Source organism: Aedes aegypti, chromosome 1 (genome assembly GCF_002204515.2).
Source record: "Aedes aegypti strain LVP_AGWG chromosome 1, AaegL5.0 Primary Assembly, whole genome shotgun sequence".
NCBI classification, from domain to species: Eukaryota; Metazoa; Arthropoda; class Insecta; order Diptera; family Culicidae; genus Aedes; species Aedes aegypti.
Window position 1 is genome coordinate 254,823,739 of NC_035107.1, and position 16,635 is coordinate 254,840,373.

General features: G+C 35.6%; 2 protein-coding genes across 16 annotated transcripts in view; both read right to left on the reverse strand.

Annotated features, from left to right (window-relative positions):
* The window catches only part of LOC110674084, a 112,458-nt gene extending 104,812 nt beyond the window's left edge, over window positions 1-7,646 (reverse strand). Inside the window, exon 1 of the mRNA XM_021837572.1 lies at window positions 6,657-7,646. The gene's annotated coding sequence lies outside the window, so the exon portion shown is untranslated. The remainder of the gene's footprint in view (window positions 1-6,656) is intronic.
* LOC5576365 (bone morphogenetic protein 1) overlaps window positions 1-16,635 on the reverse strand; it is a 540,800-nt gene that overhangs the window by 329,718 nt on the left and 194,447 nt on the right. The window lies entirely within an intron of this gene.

Genomic DNA, 16,635 nt, shown 5'->3' on the forward strand with positions numbered 1-16,635 from the left:
TAAGAATTCTCATAATTCTCTAAGAGTTATACTGTGACGCCATTTTTTTTAATTTTGAACATTTTTTTAGCTTTGTACCGAATGTTAATTCTTTCCGGACAAGCACTGAGGAGGGGGGCAACTACTATTCCAATTACAAAATCTGCCCTTTTTTGAACAAATAACAAGATATTGCCATAAAAATTTCTGCAGCGCCGAATTGTTAGAAACAGCAGTGACTCATTCTGATTAGTGGTCAAAACTGCTTCATTCCAAGTTTGTGCTATTTCTGGAATCTTTGAAATGTTGTGAATTATTCAATAGTAAAATAATATAAAAAATGCATTTATTGAACAAAAAATCATTAGTAGAAACGTTTGTTAATATTTAAGGACCGTAAGACGGAGTTTCTTTGATATTATAGAAATCTTTCAGAGTACTTTCATAGTGATCGAGAGCATCTGAGGCTTAATATTTGAGTATTGAAAATTGATGATTTTAACATTTTTGAAACGCTCAAAAACAATATGTTCTACGATCACTATTTTTTAAAGTTTTGAAGAGTTTGTCACTTATCATCAACAGCCTAGAGAGAGAAGAACTTGAATTCGGTCTGAAATCTAATTTTTCCATAAATTCTGTACTTCTAAGCCACCTTCTCTTTCTACATTCTACAATCCAGTTACAACTGCAACAGCTATACCCGGAGCAATGGTGCAGACGACTTTGTGTTTCTCCGAGATAGTCGGCTGCTTTTGTCTAGTCTCAAGCCTGAGGCGAAATAAGGGTGGGATTATTAATACGTTGTAACTTAGTTTAAATTTCCACCTTATTATGGTTTCACATTATGCGTTTTACACAGTGTATTCTGTGCTTTTCGCCTTTGACGACTTTTAAGAGATACTGATCTGGTTTTTCGCTGCTGATCTATTTCGTGCTGAGATTGCAAATAACTTAATCATGCCTAGTTTGGGTAATGGCTGCGGTGGATAGTGTTAAATCAACCTTCAAATTAGATTCAATTAATCAATCGGTTAGATCAATCTTCAACATAAAATATCAGCAACTTTTATGAGCTGTCCGGAATTCGAATCAATGTGTCTGGAAAAAAAAAGAGGAAAGTAAGGGACCGTCTGGAATAAGAATCAAAAAAAGGACACACTTTTATGTTTATTTCAAATTATTTATGTCTTCACTCCCCATTTGAAAGTTTAGTGTTTTGAAGGTTCGATAATGCGAATGATTCATACAGAATGATTTGTTTTATTCGCTTTTGGATGAGTTATACTTCAATTAGTCCTCTAGTGTCCGTAATATGAATCAAACGGTACAATCATGCAAAATGGTACAGCTGAAGTGGTGCTAATTCGAGAACGTTACTTTCGTAAGGGGAAATTTTATCTAGGTAATCTTGTGGGCTTAGTTTTTGCTACTTCCAGCAAACATGAAATGGCAAACTCGCGTGGCATGCCCCGTCGTGCATGCGTGCTCGTAAACAGCGCTACCGTTGCTACACTAATTTCTAGTTAGCTAACAGAGATGTATGTGCTGCCACGATAGATATTTCTGTTGGTGACGTCAATAGAAAATACGTCTATCATTCTGTATATTTACCACATGATGAATCATCCTCAACGGATGATTTCAAACGAGTGGTCATACACTGCGTAACAAACGGCCATCCACTGATTGTGGGCTGGATACTCATCACATTATCTGGAGCAGGTCAATTATCAATTTGAGAAGTTTCAGTCTGATGGAATACTTGAGTAGTACAAATCTTTAATTACTTATTATAGAAAATGATCCAACCTTCATGGTACCGTAACCCCGGGGCAAATTGATCACTGGGGAGATTTTGAGCAGGTCGGTACCAAATAGCATTTCCTTTCAAGGATGCTTAATACTTCGTTGCCATCACAGACAATCAATGTTTTCTAATTTATAGATGTCTAATGATGATTTTAAACTATTTAATATTTATTAAGGTTAGTTTTGCATATAAATATTCACAGTATTAGAAGGTGTTAGCAATACTGTTGGAAATGTTGGTATTGAACAAACCGCTGGTGCTAAGCCTGCATGTAAACTTTGAGTGTTAAAAATGTTGTGTTAGCTTCAGTGTGAAGTGCTGAACTCATTTCTGAAATCGTACAGCATTACAAGAATAGTTTTTTTTTGTCGTATAACCGTTTATTGTTGAATAACGTGCTTATTTAAAGGGAAATTGCAAACATTTAGGCGTATTATGCAGATTTACAAAATTTAATTTTGCAATAAAATGATGATATATACGAGTTGTGAGAGTTTTGACATTTTCAGTTTCAGGAGACCAAAATTTAGAAGAAAGGGAAATTTTACATTCTAAAATATGCTTCATTATATAGTGATCAATTTCGCCCCAATGTGTCATTTTCATTTTTTGATATTTAAACTAATTTTATGAAATGTTAAATTTTATTTCATAAAAAATCAATTTCATAAACTGATAGAGATCAATGAAGTACTGATTATACCGAAATAAGTTTGACAATTTTTGAATTCCAAAGGAAATCGTGACAAAAAGTTGTGAAAAAGTGATCAATTTGCCCCCGGATTACGGTATCTGATAGAGAAGAAGTGTTATCTGCTCGAACAGAATCAGTCACGAGTTGACGTATTGATATGTATCAGATAATAAATCATGATCTGATAATTGCTACATCTTCTCATATTTTCAAATGAATGTAAATTCGCAGATTTTGCATTTTTTATAATTCACAAACGGTACATGGACAAAAGGTCGAAAGACAAAACGTCGAAAGGACAAAAAGTCGAAGTTTTTCCTTCTTTGAAAAAAAGATTTTCAACCTTTTGTCCTTCCATTTTTGTTCTTCGACCTTTTGTCCTTTCGACCCTTTGTCTTTCGACCTTCTGTCCTTTCGACCTTTTGTCATAGATTCTCACAAACTGGGAATTGGTTGTGACCAAATTCCATGGATTCTCTCCGTTCATTTGAAATTCTTTTGATTTGGATGTGTCCGCTTCTGGTGAATGGGGACACAATTGTCCTTGCTCCGAGTGATCTCACATTTGCTTGTTTCTTTCCTTATAGGAAATTTTCCACACCGCTTCCTTCACGAGAAGAGTTGACGTTAGGCTAATTGTGAAGAAATATTTCAGATAGTCAGGCTGCTTTAAAAGCTCTTGCTACGGCCAACTCAGGGACTAGGCTGGTTATCGCATGTCGAACTCAAATTGAGGAACTAAATTCAGTGAACTCTGTAAACCTTGTATGGGTACCTGACCATTAGGGCGATTCAAATTTTTAAAATGTTTGAAAATCCAATCTCCCATATGTTTCTTACCATCCTTACCATAAAAATAGTGTTCTATGAAATTTTCAACTTTCTAGGTGGTGATTTAAGGTGACGATGAATCGAAGCCAAAGTTCAAATTTTCAAGAGCACGGATCTGAAGAACCAAACATCCGTTTAAGCTGAAAACTTAATCGATTGGTCACTAGCTGGTGGTGACCATTTGATTAGATTTTCAGCTCAAATGGATGTTTGGTTCTCCAGATCTGTGCTCTTGAAAATTTGAACTTTGGCTTCGATTCATCTTCACCTTAAAGCTGGCCCATAGACAATGTAGGTTTATGTGGAAATTACTATGGAGAGATTTTGAGGAATGTTCCAAACACGCTAGTAGAAACTTATCAACGTATATTGAAAACTCATTCTTCAAACCTTAAAAAAGGATGTTGCTGAAGAAACTAATCCCTTTTGAGAAAATTTCGTTTGAGCTTTTTGCACATGTTTGCAGGGCTATAATATTAAGCTAAATAATAGCAAACAGACTCAAGAATATCTCTTCTGCTATCCGTCGGATTCAATTTCTCTCTTTATTAAATATATTTTTTATAGTTTGAAGAATGAATTTTTACTATGGGATAATAAGTTTACAGTACATTACAGTACTAGCGTGATTGGAACATTTCTCAATATTTCTCTATAGTAATTTCCATATAAACCTACATTGTCTATGGGCCACCTTTAAATCATCACCTAGAAAGCTGAAAATTTCACAGAACACTATTTTTATGATAAGGATGGCTCTTCTTGAATTCGTCAATAAAGGAAGAATAAACTAAATGTCAATAGATTTGGCCACTCCAGAGCACCTGACACAGGTTCCGCTAGGGCCTCTTTGAAGACATTTCGGTTTTTAGTCGAAAACAAACCGTGTGACGTCTCGATCTTTTTGAATTCGAAATGTTATGGACATAAAACGGAAATGTCCCCAAACGGGCCCTGGAGGAACCGGCTACGATGTTCCGGAACGGTCCACTTATTAAAATTTTATTTAAATGATGACAATCGATCATTATCTTATGTTTTACATAAAAACTTCAGTGTTGTAACTGCAATAAATAAAAAAATAGTCACCCTCGTGACCCCAGTACAACCCGGAATATCTCCGGCATGGTTCCGAACTCAGCATTGTCCATTTATGTCAAATAACTAAAACATTTTTAAAGTAAACCGAATGTGGTTTAAAAAAAATCGAATGAAAATTTACGGAATGGCAGCTATTTGAAAATGCCTTGTCGGAGGTCGATAACATAAAGGTTAAGAAGGACCATCAGAAGTTCATTCTGAGATTTCTACATGAATTCACTCAGAAACTCCTAAAAATCTACAAAAAAAAGCTTTTCTTTTGAGAACTGCTTCTAAAGCTACATTTTATGGAATCCAAAAAGCAATATTTCGAGGAATTTCTCTGAGTCTCTTCCTGACGTAATTTCAGGGGAATTTCTGAGACTCTTAAAAAACTTTCATTGTATTCTTTTAAATTTTTTTAGAGAATTTTCTGCATGAACAATGTCAACAAACAAGGTCGTAATGTCGTGAGTAATTCTTGAAATATTCCAAAAGATATAATATTAAAAGAAGAAAAGATTAAGAAATTAATAATCAAAAGATTATTTCAAAAAGGAACACTCCGAAAATCCCTGATGGAATTTCTCTGAAAATTCGTGCCTAAATAAATGCCTGGAAATATTATTAGTTAAATTTATCAAAGATTCATGAAAGGAATACTTTCAAATTTTCAAAAGAATTTTTGATAGAGTTATCCTAAGATGAACTGGTGTAAGATTGTAATTTAAAGGTCGAATGAATTTGCGTTATTTGTCTTGCGTGTATGTAAGATTTATTTCAAGAAGCCTTGTAAAAATATTTAGTAAAAAAAAAAACTCTTTAAAAAATCAAAAGCAAAATAGATAGAATTTTTGGATAAATTTCTGAATAAATGTCCCTAAACCCAGATATAGGTTTGGATATGTGGACAATAAAATGGAATAGTGTTTGTATGTCACGAGTAGTCTATAGAACAGGTCAACGGTTTGGCATATTTTTTGCATTATTGCTTTCATTCAGGGTTCTGACGAGTTTGTATGGAATATTTGGGAAAATCTATTAAAAAACTTGTGAAAATTATAAATACAAATTTGATATTCTGCAGATTCCTAATAAAATAACTAAAATAAAAATAAAATTGCTTTTGAATATCAAGTGAGGTATTCCATACCAAATAATTTTCAATACTTGCTACCTGAATGAGGTATGCGAGGCAAAATACCTCAAATAATATCTCATGCATGTTTTATAACAACCAAACTGATAAGTAGATCAGGTAATGCAGTTCTGCAATAATATATGGAAAATGTTCGTATTGAAATTACATTTCTCAATTGAAGTTCAATACCACAAGCATTCGAATGCATCAAAGAGGTATTTTAAATTGTTTTAATTTAAATAATATTTTCAATACCGTGATAATACCATTTCCATAACGACTTTAGTCGAGTCTAGTACACGACACTGAAGACGGCCTTATACTTGAGGACGAATACGTGTATCTGTCAAAAGATACAAACTCTAGTGGAATTAGTGGTATAGTACCAAATCTGGGTTTTCCACTAAACAGATCGAAGATTTATTATTTGCTTGTAATGCCGTAAGATTTTAAAACTGAGTTCAGCAGTTCACATTTAAAATATTTTAAGTTTACATGTAGGCTTAGCTCCAGCGGATTGTTTAGTACTGACTTTTCAACCAGAGTTGATTACATCTTCAAAAGCTGTGTACATTTCTATGCAAAACTAATTATTTTTCAATAAAACAGTTTGAAATCATCATCGGACATCAATAAACTAGAAGACATAAAAAGTATGTGACACCTACGAGGCATTCAGAATTCTTGGAAAAAATTGCTATGTGTTAGCGGCATGATAAAATTTTCCCCAGTGATCAATTTGATCCCGGAATACGGTATTTGAACCACTCGGTACAGGTTCGTTCTATAAAAAAATGTTACCTCATTCAAGTATGTGATCACGAGTAATCATAAAATCCGTAAGGATGGTTCTTCTGCATTAGAAAATCTAGTATCCAATATACCGAAAACTGCAAACTCACTGATCTTCCATTCCCCGTCCAGAATAACCAACAATCAAGAGACATCACTTGAGCACCCAGATATATCCAGTGCCCGTCGGTTTCGACCCGAATCCTCACCCAAGAAGGTACCAAACCAAACCACACACGTACATAGCGGCGCAAACTGAAAAACCCATTTTCCAGATGGCTGCTGCTTTGATCAGCTGAAAAATCATATAAAGCAACAAATCTTACATTCAAGCGGCCGGGTAATCCTTCCTGCTTCTCCTCGTATTTCCTCAGCTGGGTCTAAGTCCCCGTCCTCGAATAGTCGTCTGCCAACAGTGCAAGTGATTCGTTCCAAGAATCCGAAGCGTTTTTCACTCGAGGGGGCGGGAAAATCACAGCTCTTGACGGTTTGTTTTTATGATGCTTGCAATTGCCGTTTTTCTGATGCTGTTACGCCTCCTCACAAGGCGATTTGTTTGTCCAGGTTGTCTGCGGCTTGCACTTAACCAGTTGCGCAGTTGTGGATTACTTAGAATTTTTCTCACTGTGTTATTCTTGAGGAAGTACTCCTTTCTTTTCTCGTTGGGATGTTTCAAGATAACTTTCGAGCACTTTAGAATTGCACTTTATCCATTCTTTTTGGATTGATTTTTTTGCTTAACTATCCACCATCGACACTTTTACTCCGACGTCGTCAATATCCCACTCCCATCTAATTTGTTACCGTTTTCTCACAAATAGTTTCACACCGGAGGACACGCCTAGAGCGACTTCTTCTCTCTTATTCTTCCCTGGTATCTGGCTCCCGGTCCACTTCCAGCCCAAAACTCCAAGAAATTGACAATCGCGCAACAGAAGAAAACAGGAAGCAAACAACTGACTGAGTAGTTCCGCTTCGATGAATAAAACTTCCGGTTTGCCGTTTGCCGCTGAGGCTGCCTCTCGGGATCCCTCCAAGACCGCGCTAAATATCCAAGCGATTCCAAGCGAAACTGAATTAGGCGATAGACACTAAAGCGAGTTGCCGGAGAGATAGATATCGCGCGCGCGTTAGCTTCAAGCAATTAGCGAGTAGGTAGAGATAGAGAAGGTGCGGCGCGTGCCTTTACTTCCTCTGCCGGGTTCCGTTTTCTGCAAGTAGGAATTTTTGCTTCTAGCTTTTCAACAGCTTGGTGATTGCTAACAACAATACAGCGTTAAAGGTGAGTTTGAGGAAAATCAACGTTTTCAGCTCGGCCGACGAAAATCGACTGAACTCTCGTCGGATGGGAAAACGCTTTCGGTCGGAATGTTTCGCAAACGCGGCTTGGAGTTGGAGAGCTCCGGGAACTCACGCCCATTTTCCCGAAGCAGCTGGTCCAGCAGCTGGGAGAGTTCCCGAGAGGGAGAGAACCGTTTGTGAGAGAACGAGTGCTGGAAAACCATGTGACTGTTGTGGACACAGCAAAAGGTGCGTCGTCACTGGAAAATCTCGGCTTGGAAAAATAAACGTGCTCGGCCGATAAGTCTCTGCAGAGAATCCCAGCCTCGTAAAAAAGGGGGTGAGTGGTTTGTTTACTTATATCTGTTTGGATCGTTCGGTGGAAGCTGGACCGGGTCCATCGTGTATGGAAGACTGGCGTTCTATGACGTTGTTTTTTTTTGCCGATTTACATTCGCAACAGACATTTTTTGACGGTTTTAGACTACAGTTTAAGTTCTTTCCAATAACTTACACTCATGGTTAAACTGTAAAAAGTAATCTATGTTTTACCTTTTACTTAAAATAGAAATGTATCAAACAATTGAGATCAAATAAAAATGATCATAAATAAGAACTTCTATTCGATTCTTCTACATATATTCATTTGAAGCATGACAAATCTACTCAGTTAAATAGCCATTGTTTTCAAGCTCCGTTTTGATATTTTTAGAAAATTCTTACAGAAATTTCTAAACTCATATTTTTATTCATAAAAACAAACATTAAATCAGTATCAGGTGAAGATCATAATGATTTTCGCAGTGAAAATGAATGTGTTCTGTTAATTTTGCTGTGTAATACTTACCTTAATGATCGCATAATTAAGAAATCGATGTTACTGTATGGACTTACCTGTAAAAGAAGAGAAATAGTAAACATAATAAATAAATTTGTTTCAACTCTTTGTTTCTTGTGGGTTCTGACTGGTAATTGAAACATAAATACACTTCCCAACGTGTGACCATTCGTATTTTGAAAATAGCCACAACTAATGTGCGAAACGTCGGGTGAAATTGAATAAAACGTTCGCAGATTTAGACTAAGATTGCCAACAACAAAAAACAAAGGTACCGTTTTGTCTCAAATTCAACAGACTCATATTCCGAACACTCCGTTTTTGTATGGCGATTTGGTTGAAATGTTTCCTTGAAATATGTCACCAAATAACAAGGAAATGGCAGTCAATTGCAATTCAATTTAACCGTCTCCAATATAATTTATACCGCCATAGTAGTTATGATTCTCTAGTTGAGACCAGTAGAACAAGCTCAGATAAATTTATTTGCGAAATTATTCATTTGAATACGATTTATTCGTGCTGTTCGGAATTTGAAACAAAGTGTTCGGAATATGTGACAGAATTAACAGAGTGCTCGGAATTTGAATCAAATTATTGTTCCATTGTTTTGCGTAAAAACAATACTAAAACTAATTAAATTAACATCATTATCGGTACATCTAACAGCTAACAGTTAGACTTTGCGATGAAATGAGAAATTTATTTACATTTTCATTTCTCAGCTAATTTTTACCAATTAGATGCATTTGAAGTCACTGTTGGCCTAAAGTGTTCGGAATATGAGACAAAACGGTAATTCAAATTATTTTTTTGAGTTGAAATTTGCTAGAAAAAATTGATAAAAATAAGTAACATTTCTTTCTCTCCATAAATGTTTTGGACTTATACTAAGCCTTCATTGACGTAAAACGTTTTATTAAATTTAACACATAATCAGTTACATTTTTGTTTAAGTTAAAACATATTTTGATTCAATTTTGTTTAATGTAGAGGAAATTTTGTTATATAAAACGCGTTAACTGAGTAACAAAATCTGATACAACTCTATTGTAATCCACTGGTCGGGATGCCCACTCTTAGTTTCGGGATAGGCCTTCTCCAGAAATCAGTTTGGTAAATTTGTAGGCCACCTCTATATTCAATCCTCATTCTTATGCTTTCGTTAGAACCAGTGATAATCCAACAATATCAAAAGATTCGAAATGTATTGACGAATGATCGGCCGACCGCGGTACCCGTAAGCGACCCTCCGAAAGTTTGATCAAACCGTGAGTACGAAAAACATGCATGATTATAAGTAAGTTCATGCGCATGGCTCAGATTTGACCCGCTACCATAGCCTATGAGTCGGTATGGCTATACTATGGCTATACAAGAAATTCACGTGGCTACCCTTAGATCCCGCGCTTGCGCCGGTAGTCACCCTGAGCACGCACACACGCACACCCAATGGACCGATGCACGAGTTCACTAATTTGACGTTTGAGCGGTGCTGAATTCACTGGTTTCCATGGTCGCATAAATAATACGGCACCGCTCAAACGTCAAGAAGGGAACTCATGCATTTGTCCATAGATGAACATCTGCACATGAACACCCCATGACGACAAGAGAAAGGTAGAAAGATAGAAGGGAAAGCAGAGAGTAGGCCTAGGCTAGTGTAATCAAGAAGCGAAGAGAGGGAGAATAAAATGGGCAAATGAATTTATGTTATGCTGTATATATGTTGTAGAGCTATGGGGGAAGAATAAATGTAGGCGGAATGTATGGAAAAGGTTATGTTGTTGAAAGTCGAATAGTAAAGAGTCGTCAATAAATGTTTGCGTGAAGATTTTGCATGTTAATTCGTACTACCGAAAAGCTAAACATTACATATAATTTGCAATTGGATTAGATGGACAAATTGATGTGAAGATTTGCGAAAAAGTTACACGTCTTCTCAGTGAGAATCGAACTCACGACTCCCCGATCTCTAGTTGGGGCGCGTTACCACTACGCCATGAGAGGACTCATGAACGCAGAAGTTAACCTGAATTCGATTTCAGCTCAAAAATCACGTGTTCCTTTTTCGCAAAGTGCACCTCTTTCGGAAGAATTAGATGCCCATCCAAACACAACGCTTTCTATATATATCCAATGCCTAGCCCGAGAGCGCATTGTTTTTTAGGGGAGTCGTGAGTTCGATTCTCACTGAGAAGACGTGTAACTTTTTCGCAAATCTTCACATCAATTTGTCCATCTAATCCAATTGCAAATTATATGTAATGTTTAGCTTTTCGGTAGTTGTTAAACTTCCACTCGGCTGGTTAGCCGTAAACCACGATTCATAATTAAAAACAAGTATGTTAATTCGATCGTAGTCGTGGGAGTCTCTATGGCCGGGCAAGCCCTAAACTGGTAGGTGGTCTCCGAAAGGAGTGGCGCGTAAGCCACCTTACTTTAAAGCTCGAAAAACGCGTAGGCTGGCGTGCTACAAGTTGTTGAAGAAGCTCACAGGAGCTTCTCTCTGAAGTTGCCAAGAAATTCATTGCGGAACTCTGGTAAGCTGCTTAACACTATCGGAACTTTACAATCTCGACACGGGTAGAAATAAGAATCCCAATATCATCATTATTAGTTGTGATTGTTTGAAAATGCACCGTGATTAAAAATAATGAAATCATTAATTATGTGTTGCCCATGATAATTATGCTATTATGAGCAGTATTTTGGGAAACCCTTAAACAAACTTAAGAAAATGATAGAATCATACTTACAGTAAGTCCTGTCACAATTCTTCTGGGATTGTTAAAGGGTTGTAGGAGAACTGTGTCCTAAATTTGTATAGAGTTCTGAGAGAATCCTGCGCATTATTCTGGAAAACTTTTGACTAGGAATTTAGTAGAGTTTTAGTTTTTTTAGTTTTTTTCCAGTTCCTGATTAAGTTTGTGGAAGAGTAATACTATTATCGTCACTTGAGCCCAATACTTGTAGAGCTTGACCCATTCAATCGTAAAATTCCATTAGCGAAGCGCGTACTTAGTTTAAAAGTTTAAGTTTTATGGGGAGATACCCCATTATTAACCATTTAAAACAAGTATGATTGTTCGGAATCCTATATTTATTCACAATAGTAAATTATAGTAAATTAAAGCAAAGTAAATTTAAAAAATTACATATTTATTTAGTTATTGACTGAGAAACGAGTCCAGTTTGATTTTCAAAAAATAACAAGAATTTGATCTGTTTACTTATTGCTCTCAACGTTACAAGAATTTTCATCAGTTTCTCCAAGAACACTTTAGGACAAATTTCTCTAGCGTTTATTCCAGCAATAACACTAGTTTTTTTTCTAGAAATTTTCTCAGATATTCCTACTGATAGCAAGCCTTTACTTCCGGCACTTTTGATTCATTTCGGCAGGCTTCTTTTTTCAAGCTATTGGACTCACATCTGGCCACAATTTGCGTCGTATAAAAATGCTTCTTATTATAAAGATTCAAACAATTTGACTAAAAACAACCTTAATAATAGTGAATCATGGACCTACCTATTTAAGAAAATCTTAAAGTTCATAAAAAGTTTCGCTTTCCATGAGTTTAACCAATATGTTTTACTTAGATTCCTCCGTGAATACTTCATTGATTTCTTATAGAATTGTTCAAGTACTCCTCTATGAATGTGTCTATGAATCCCCCCCGTAATAACAACCTTGATTTTTTATTTTCAGGAAGTACATTAAGATTTTCTGATTTATGAGTAGACTAGAACAGACTAGGAATCACATCACATCCTGTTTTTTTCCAGAGACATATCCAGGAATTAAAGTAACAATATCCCTTGCAGTAATTTTTGATTTAACTCTATGGAGAATCTCGGAAATAAAAGTTTAAGGAATTCCTTTTATATTGCTTGGAGAAATTTTGAAGACCTTTTCGAAATATTTTTGGATCTAGTATTAGATAAATCCAAGCAGTAACAAGTGAAGCAGGAATTGATTCCTTGAAACCTGACTAATAGAGCTTGAGCTTGAGCTTGATTGGCCGCCCGTGGTTGCTACTCCAGTATCGCCAGATCAGCTGCACTTATACAAGGAACCAACCGAATGACTGCTTGGGACTAACAGGCATCCTCAGTGTTAAAGTGCTGGTGATTTTCTATTTTTAGGTAACAATGGTGCCTGCCACGTCAGAATGCAGACCAATATGGGGAAGGGGGAGGGGATGATGTCGCACTTATTCTGGCCCACTGTAGACCGTGGAGTCCGACTGCATCTACGCCAGTTCATGCGGGAGTTTGTGGATTGGGGGAAGGGCATGGCAGAGAGGTTTGCTTTTGTGGTTAGCAGACTGCCTATGTATCAGGCGTGAGAAAGAATGGAAGCGTTAGGGAAACGGTTTCTTGGCCGTCTCTGGTTCTAGCGTTTGCTATGAACGAATAGTTTGAGTGTGATAGATTAAGAATGGAAGATAGAAGCATGTGAGAGATATACAACTACAAAGTACGAGGAAAGGGACGGGCCTAGGATTGAACCCATGATGTTCTGCTTATGCAGCAGAAACGGTAGCCATCAGACCACCAATCCCGTCAATTCCTTGAAGTCTGACTAATAAAATTGTAGATAAATTCTAAGAGGAACTCGTGTTCGAATTCTAGAGAAGCCATGGAAAAATATCACCGGGATATTTGTATCACTAAATTTATTCCTAAAGATTCGATTGGAACAAATATTGGTCAAACTTTGTTATAGTTCCAGCAGAAAATCAATATGTTATGTTTGGGGGAATAGCTGTAGAGTGATTTCTCATTGAATCGCCTGGTTATTGATCATTCTTGAAACCTCTTGAATGAATCTGAAAAGAGAAGCATGGCCAAATAAATGTTCATCGGAAATTCCACTGAGAATTCCTGAAGAAGTTTACAAATATCTAAGATAGTATCGGAAAATAAGTTTACTTAACAGCAACTTTCAACATAATATAGAGTAATTATTGAAGGGACTCGAGGCAAAATATAAAGAGTTATACTTAGAGAATACTTGTCCAGCGACTTTGGTAAAATTTACGATCGTTTTCTCAACAATTTTTTTTATTTGAATGATTCCTGAAGGATCTCTTGGATAATCTATGGAGGAATTGCTGAAGGAATTATTGCATGCATTTCTAAAATTTGTATCAGATCTTCATGAAATGCTTTGCAAAAAAGAGCTGTTGATTGAACCTTCGAATTTTTTTTTGTAAATTGTTTACGCGCATACCGAGTTCATAATTTCGTTTTGTACAAGATGTAATGCTTGTAGATTGGCTTTATGTTCTCAAAAATATTGTGGATCTTACACCTTATCAAATTTTCAGACAAATGTGCACATTTCCTAAATTTTTCATAATACACAAGCCAAATATTATAGTAATCTAGTTTCATTGGGCATACAGATTTATCTAAGATTTTTATAGTGTTTGATTTTTAGTGCAGAGTGATTCCAAGCAACAGCACCAAAATTTGGTAAATTTTTTAATTCTTTTTTTTTTTCTATTGAGCTGAAACTTTGCACAGTTTTCCAGTTCCATCTAAATCGTCATTTTCCGATATCAAATCTTCAAGTTGAGTCACGACTAACTTTTCAAAAGAGTGTATGTGAAAATGGTTCAAAAATATTCAAAAAGCTGCACAGCAAAAACGGTTCGTTCGATTGTTAGACAACTAAAGAAACAAAGTTAGACAACTAAATAAAGATTCCAAAAAAAATACAAACAGTAAAAAAAAATTTTTTTGCATTAAAAAACATAATTTTTGACACAAAAACTCAAATATCTCAAAACCCTATCGGAATACCAACGTAATTTTTTGAGGGAAAACGGTCCATTATATTAGCTATCTACCATAAAAATGGTGATGGTAAACCAATAAACAAAAATGTTATGACATTTCAAACATGTCACAATTTTCACATTTAGTAAAAAACATTTTTTTTTCGGTGTAAATTATTACGGGAACCGCAGTTTGTTGCTGATTTTATTGTTAAGGGCCTTGCGTGAATTAAACAAGTCGTTTTCATGTATTCATTAGTATTATGTATATTATATGTATAAATATTATGTATATGTATAAATATTATGTATATGTATAAATATTATATGTATATGTATATATGTATAAATTAAAATGAATTAACAGATTACACGAAAATAAATTTTTTTTTTACCAGGATATTTTTTTTAGAGTATGATCGATGAGTTTCTAAATGTTATATATAAACTTTAAAAGTTTTGGATTTGGGTATGCGTTATGAGATCATGAAAACATTTTATTAACACTTATTTATTTATTTATTGTTATTCAATTTTTTTACAATATCGAACACTTTTGCATCATTATCAGTACAGTTCGAGTATAGTTTTGCTTTAATGTTATTTTCTGACAATGGAATGAAACAGTGAAATTTTTGGGTTCCTTGGATCGTTTTCGCGTTATTATATTGCTCGCTGAGCTCTGATGCCGTTAATTCGTACTCTTCAGTAGTAGTAAAACAAAATGATAATTTTGTTAAATCTTCTTCTTTTCTGCGATTCGCCCAATCAAATAGTTCTTTTGCAGTTTTAATTGGATGCTCACGTTCTTTGGCTAAACTTGCTCTTGTGGCCATGCGCTTTATGGTTCCTCCAATAGCATCACAAGGACCTTTGCCATGTGACGTAGCAAAGAAATGCCATTCTGCATCAATTCCGTACTTTGATTTAAATTGACATAGGCTCGAAAAATTCTTACGGTTTTTGTACTGCGATGCTGCTCCATCAGACATGAAATATATCTTTCTGATTTCTTTATCCTTATCAACGCGTAAAAAGTTAATCATTTTGGCAATGAACAAATTTACAGATACTGAGTCGTGTCCTAAATCTTCGGAAATTACAATAAAACTAAAATGTTCAATTTGCGTACTTCCATTGAAATAAATAACGAATGGATGAATTGTAGCTTGTTGTACGTTCCAGTGATGGGACTGCACTTCATCTTGCAATACAAAGCTATAGTTTTCAGAAAAATCACAAATGACTAAAAATTCACCATCTTGTAATGTATTTTTCGTATTTTTTAAAAAGCGGGATTGCTCTGTTTTAATAAAGTCGTGAGGAATTAAACTTTCTAATTTCAAGCAAAAAAATGACACAAACTCATCTACAGGTTTTACAATAGTTTCTAGGTCACACCTATCCGTGGTCACCCATTGCTCAAATGATAACTGATCAATATAATTTTCTTCAAACTCAGCGAATAAAGTATTTTCCAATGATGAAGAATCTGGACAATCCGAACAAGATCGTAGATAGCAATTTGATGTTGTATTTTCACACAAAAGACTACCAGTTAACATTTTAATATCCTTTGATAAATTGATTCTTTTCAAACTATGTAAGATTAGGTTAATATTTTCGTGTGTTGTGCACACACAAACATTATATGTTCCTGAATTGGATAGAAGCTTGCATTGCCTTGGACGAAGGCTTGCAAATGAGGAAAACCTACCATAATATTTTCGTTAATTTCCTTGAAGCGTGTATACGCTTCTTTCAAAGTAGTCATCATTAATCGTTTTTGGATTGCTTGACGCTTTCCATCTTTTTTTACAAATACATAATCTTTTTGGCCAGGCATAGCTCTACTTACTTCATCGTCTTCAAAATATTGAATTATTTTTTCTTTTGTCTCATCTGTTAATGAAGTACTCGACCTAGCATTTTTGGTTGCAAGACAGTTATTTTTGAATTGTTTTGCCTCTTTTGCTGTATTTCTATTGGTTTTGAACTCATCAATGGCGTCTTGAATAGACCACGAGCTTGGCAGCATCGACAAAATCAATAATTTTTCTTTCCTTGTCGTGGCTAGATTCGAGAACCTTTCCTTCATATTCATAATTACCTCATCGTAGTCTGTATTTTCCACATCCTCAGGTCCTAATTTGAAGAGGTTTCTTCGTACAGCTTCGTTGATTTCACGGTATTTTTTCTCGGGATAATTGACGTAACCCATCTTCGTCCATTTAATCGGAGTCACTTTTATTCCAGCTATCCCTTCGTTGAAGCGTTCGATGTTGACCTTCTGGATGTATCATCTTCTGATTGATTTGTTGAAACAGATGTCGCTGATGGTACCGTGGCAAGACTATCTGCACTTGGTACTTCTGGTAACTCCTCAGTTGTTGTCGG